Genomic DNA, 6000 nt, shown 5'->3' with positions numbered 1-6000 from the left:
CGACTCTATCTATAACAGGAAATTAGAGCTAACGAGCAAAATTCTATTCAACTAGAATTATATAATAGGGTTCAAAATTTAATTTTAGAAATTTCTAATTTCTCATTCATCACTGTTGTTCTATTCATGACTATATTTCTTGAGAGAAATCTGCACAATTATTTCATTTAGCTTTTATTGATTCTCGAAACCTTTTTTTTTATCTCATTTATTTATTTATTAGGCTCATTAGCATTTTAGCTGTAACAGAGCCGGGTTTTAATCGTGTACATGTACATATGTTTATGTTTCTATAAATTGTAAATTACACAGTCGTTAGTAGTAGCCATTTAGGCGTTAAGTTTTTTCTGTTCCATTACATTATGGTAAATTACACAGTTGTAGCCTAAATGCGTAAGGGTATTCTTTCTGTTCATCCATTGTTCAGCAGACCGGACAGCGGAGACAGTTGATATTGATCATTGTTGAGTTATTTATAGAACAGCAGCCCGATGTTTCTTGCAGAGCCGAGAGGCGAATGAACTGAAAAGTTTAAAGCCTCTTTAATTCAACATCATCATCATCTTGCAGAGCAGAGCAGTTGTATGGATGAATCGATCTTATTTCGACCGTGGATCGATTTCCATCGCTGATGATGGTTGCGTGGACGTAGTTATTCTATAACAACACAAAGATGGTCAATTGAGGGCCCTGAGTTTGAACTCACGATCGATCGCTTGGTAAGCGAACGCGTAACCAATTGGCTACGAAGACCCCCCAAGTCTCTCGAAATCTTATGTTGGATGTTTTCAATTGGTCATTTAATAAAGGATGGCAAAAATATTGTTGAAATTTTTCCTAGTGACACATTTAAAATAAGACACAGTTTCAAAAAAAAATATTACAAGTTACGACCGGACAACTAGATGTGTTAATACGAAATAACTAACAATCTGAAAGAAAATATCAAAACGGAAACTTTAATGGAGAAATATCTACTCTTACAGTTAATATGTTTAATTGAGGTTAGCATAAACACCTTGTAAAATGGTTACGGCAAAAGGTGGAAGAATATTTAATCCATTGCGTTTGTGGTTGACACTATCCTAGACCAGCTGGCGGGCGCCTAGGAATACCTACGCGGGCAACCGGTAGACCGCGGACTACCGTTTGGCCATCCTTGCCCTATACAGTGCGAGAAATTCCTATAAGCGCACATGTATATTTTAGCTGTAAGATTAACTAGATATATATTTCCAAAATATTTTCATGGGATTTAAATGTCCTTCGAACATCAAGTTTATCTTGCCAAAAAAAGTCCCAATCCTATTCTCAACAGTTATTCAGAATGAGAAAAACGTGTTTTCAAGGTAGAAATTCTTATAAGCGACATCAGACTTTATTCTCAAAGAACAATTAAATGAAAATTTTTCAGAATAGTTTCATAGACACGGTTTGGCATTGACTCAATGAGATTATCAAACATTTCATGTGGAATTTTATTCCACTCGTCCCTTACACATCTCTCCAACTCACGAACTGTTGCAAATTGCCGTCCACCACTGTAGACTCGCCTTGCCAGGATTCCCCAGAGATTCTCGATGGGATTGAGATCCGGGCTACGAGCTGGCCAGTCCATAACTTGAATGTTTCTTTCGGAAAACCATGACAATAATTTCTTGCTTACGTGAATGCCAGCATTATCCTGCTGGAAGATGAAGTTTTCGTCCATTATGTCTTCTGTAAATGGAACCAAAACACTGTCCAGTAGCTCTACATAGTTGTCGGAGTTCATCCTTGTCGAAATAGTGGCGATAGGAGTTTTCCCTTTTCTTGAAAACGCAGCCCACACCATGAGACTTCCACCACCTAAATTCCTGCTCAACTTCACTTCGGGATTTTTTCGTAGATCATGCCAATGATACGCACAGCTGTCGGGACCATCAAGATTGAACTTTTTCTCGTCGGAAAAGATCACTTCATCCCACTCTGCCTTCCAATCCATGTGCTGTTTAGCGAAATCCAATCTTGCTTTAATGTGCCTTGGGGTGAGGTTTGGTTTCTTTGCCTTCCCTTCTTCGTGTAAACCAGATGTCCAGATCCTCGCAAAATTTGGGAAACACGTCGTTTGGATATGGGAAGGTCCAGTTCTTGCGTTATTTCCGAAGCATTAAATTTTCCAGTCTCCCCAAGCTGAATGATGCGGTTCCGGTCGCGGTTTGAAATTTTACAGTTACCTTTATTCTTCCTTCTGATGCCATATTTTGGGCCCTTCTTGAAAAAAATCCGGACCACTGTTTCTCCTCTATTGATCCTCTTTGCTATCTCCCGGTTGCTTAAACCAATATCCTTCAATTCGGTTATTAATCTCCGCTCAGTTTCGTCCAAGAACTTTCCTTTCGGCATCGTGCTTCAAATTCAATTGCGCTACTTCACTGCTTAGCTGATTGTGGTTAACTCGTTCTCACGTTACAACCTTACCAGGATGTGTTGAAAAATGGCCAAGATGTTTACATATTGGTGGGAAAATATTTAAAATGCCAGTTGCGCTTATGAGAATTTCGCACCATAATTTTAAAAATGTTTAGTAAAAAAATATGTTTGCACCAATGATGACTTAAACAACAAAGTTAGTACACATTTAGTCATTAGGAAATCACTACGTAAAAAAGGAATGGTTTTATCTACTATATATCTAGAATTTTCAGAAAACCCAGGTGCGCTTGTAGGATTTTCCCCCACTGTACAATATTTCCCATAGACCTGGTGATTTGGTTAGGGGGTACGTTTTACTTTCTTACCCACCCAGGCCCTTTAAACTCCAGAATTCAAAATACTATTTGCAGATTGGACAACATTTGAACTATCTTCAAAAGATGAAGTTAGGTAATGACTTTATTGTTCAATAATGAAGATTTCAATTTGTAAATATTGGAGGCTGAAAAACCCAATATTTATTCCATTATTTTCCATCACTTCATATGGGCGACAACTATAACTCCTACGCCGGATTTTTTTTAACACTGATATGTTTACGATAGATTTATTGCAAATGCTACAATATTATTTTCGGCTTGTTTATTCTTCATTCGTTTCACACAAAACATACTAATCCCAAGTGGCACTTGATTTAATTGCTCCTCCATTTGGGCCCGTCTCTCATGGATCAAAGTTCGGAATCGAATGTGTGCTCTCCCCTCGTAATGCAACGACACTTTCCATCGCCCAAAACGCCACTGCTGCTGAATCGCTTTCCATGCGGCGTGCGAAGTGATGTGCAACGCTCGTCCAATACAAATCACCCAAACCGGAAAAACTGTTTGAAGCTAAACGAAGTGAGAAACGACAAATTAATCAAACGCGAGAACGGAAGATAGGGTAGAGTTGGGAGGTCGATGAAAACCTCACACGCTGTTTTGTTGTACAGATCATAAAACACACATATGTTGCGCGTTTCAGTTTCCATGGCGTTCCCGCTAGGCGTTGGGCGATTTGCGTCGGTCAGTTCAGGAGATTGCGTTGAGATTACTCTCTGGGTGTGCGCGGAGACCTCTCTTCTCCACAATCCAGCGATCCAAAGCGCCGAGGGTTTGTTTTGTTGTTAGTTCAGCGGCACGATCATCCGCGCAGAGGTTCAGTAGACAGTGCGCGACTAGCCGCGGTGAGGTTTGGTCTGTGTCGGTGATCTGCTCAATGTTCCTCGGTGCCGGGGGTACGATTTCACTTACCGTTTGTTGGTAGTCCATTTTGTGCAAGCACAATCTGATTTAGTATTCTGTCCAGTATCATCGTGTGTTGTGGTGTAGAAAGTGCGCGAGAGATTCGAGGCCTGATCTGCGTACAAAAATTGTGGATGTTTCTGGGGCCGACCGAAATAAATAAATAAATAAATACATAGTGTTGAGCTGTTAGAAGATTTTCGATTTTATAGTGCGGAATAAACCGTGACGTGATCGATTAGCAATTCTAATGCCGGCGATGATGACGAGCTAAAAGGAGAGAACTCCAACTCGTCGGCGGGTGTGTCACTGGGTTTGCGTGGCGTATTCAGCGCGCCATAAGTCACGAAACGAATCTCGACGGACAGTGGTGGTGTGTTCTACTTTTCGGAGACTGCAGAGATCAAATCGAAGCGACAGATCGGGAGGCAAGGCGAAGGGGTTTCCGTTGCTGACCCAACAACGACGGGGCGGTGTGGTCGATCACTAGAAAACAGAGCCGATTGTCCACTCGGGGGCAAATTCTGCGCAAAAACAACCGAACCAGCGGATAAATCGAACCACGTCTAAAAGTGAGTTGCTCAAGTTCTGGTACGGTTATTTGAAACGGAGTTTGGGAACTGGATTATCCGATTATTTATCGTTTTGGGGAGGAAGATTGAAATCGATTTCAGAAATAGCCTCGAAAGCGAAATTGTTCCGGATAAAAGATTTGTATCTTGCCAAAGCACAGATGTAAAGGCGAAGCAAAGTGCTGCATGCTGAGTGTGCAGTGTGGATGCAACCACACAATAAACAAAATAAAATTGGAAAAAGTATTATTTATTTTGTGGGATTACTTCAGTACATATATGAATCGCTATATGAGGTTTGTTTAGGCACTTTGCCACAGTGCTCATAAAAGATCAGAAAACGAGCTTCGACAGCTTTATCAACTAAATGGGTTTATAAGGGAACATTGTCTTCGGAGTACATTTTTGTTATTGGTGTACTCTATAGTTGTTACACTACACCGTCTTCAAAGTTGTCAATATACTACTGGTGTTCTCTGAATTCTTCAAGGTGTAACTAAAGTTATTTTAATATATAAAGTTGTTTTCATTTAAAAATGTATCTAAGTAACGATTAAAAATTGCTCGTTTGTATTGACCACGGACTACTTTCAACTCTTATGAAAAAAATATATGAAAAATTAAAATTGAATTGTATTTGATCGGAAAAAAAAGTTTCGGGTGTTTGATTTTTTTTCCATAATTCATTATTCATTATTGGCAGAGTAATTAGCGTCACAATTAAAATGTCGGAGCTTTGAGATTGATTCCCGTTGTATTCCAGAGCTTGCCACTCAGAATACATTCAAAAGAAAATAAGTCGAATTTATCGTTCAAAATAATTATGTTTCAATTGTTTTATATGTCTTTCAGGATGTGTGTGTGTTGCAATAAGATTTTGCCACATAAATTTATTCTTAACGGCTCAAAACTAAAACGTTTATGTTACAATAATTTTACTTAACCATTGCTGCACAAAAAAACTTATATACATAGTTTCTTCTTTATTTTTTTCTCTTATACTCTTTCTGTTTTTCAATCTACTTAAAGTTCTAGAAATCTATTTCTGTAATTAAAAATACAAATTCTACGCCTGCGCTAACTCGTTCTTTCTCACCAACTTTTTGAATATCCATATTATTTCATTTCACTCTTCAACTCTCATAATTTCTTTGATTCTAAACTCTTTCACTCTATCATTTCATTGGTGGTTTTCCACTATCACTCATTTTATTGGATCACGCTCTCCAACTTGACCTATTCCTTGTTCTCTTGTACCGTTTTGTCTCAAATTCCGAACACTTAAGCTTTGGTGGCCATTAAACAGTGTCTCATTACTCAAAATGGTACTTTATCGCGAAATTAATTTGATTTTTGGATACAATAGAGCCTTCTTTTTCATTTGACTCAAAAAAATTGGTGACAAACTAAAAATTACATTAATCACATTTGTCTCAAATTCCGAACACCATTTATGCCACTGATTCATATTCCGAATAATTTTGTTCCAAATTCCGAACAGCCAAAATGCATTTGTTTAAAAAATTCATAACTTTTGAACTACTGGACCGATTCTGATGATCGATATATCAAATTAAAGCGAATAAGCTAGAATATATAATAAGCTTTTGTGGAAAAATATTTCACTTGCAAGAAAATTTGATTTGGTTTTCGTAATTATCGATTGTGTTCGTTTTTTCTAGTTTACATGGTTTCGGGACTAAGGGCGCTATATATTTTTATATTTTTTC

At 38.2% G+C, this 6000-nt stretch overlaps 1 protein-coding gene across 1 annotated transcript in view; it reads left to right on the top strand.

Annotated features, from left to right (window-relative positions):
* Positions 1–3581: 3581 nt before the first annotated feature.
* LOC129768531 (tetraspanin-9) overlaps positions 3582–6000 on the top strand; it is a 50395-nt gene continuing 47976 nt past the window's right edge. The window contains exon 1 of the mRNA XM_055770251.1: positions 3582–4270. The gene's annotated coding sequence lies outside the window, so the exon portion shown is untranslated. The remainder of the gene's footprint in view (positions 4271–6000) is intronic.

The sequence above is a fragment of the Toxorhynchites rutilus genome, chromosome 2 (assembly GCF_029784135.1).
Source record: "Toxorhynchites rutilus septentrionalis strain SRP chromosome 2, ASM2978413v1, whole genome shotgun sequence".
NCBI classification, from domain to species: domain Eukaryota; kingdom Metazoa; phylum Arthropoda; class Insecta; order Diptera; family Culicidae; genus Toxorhynchites; species Toxorhynchites rutilus.
This window is presented reverse-complemented; position numbering and strand designations above follow the sequence as displayed.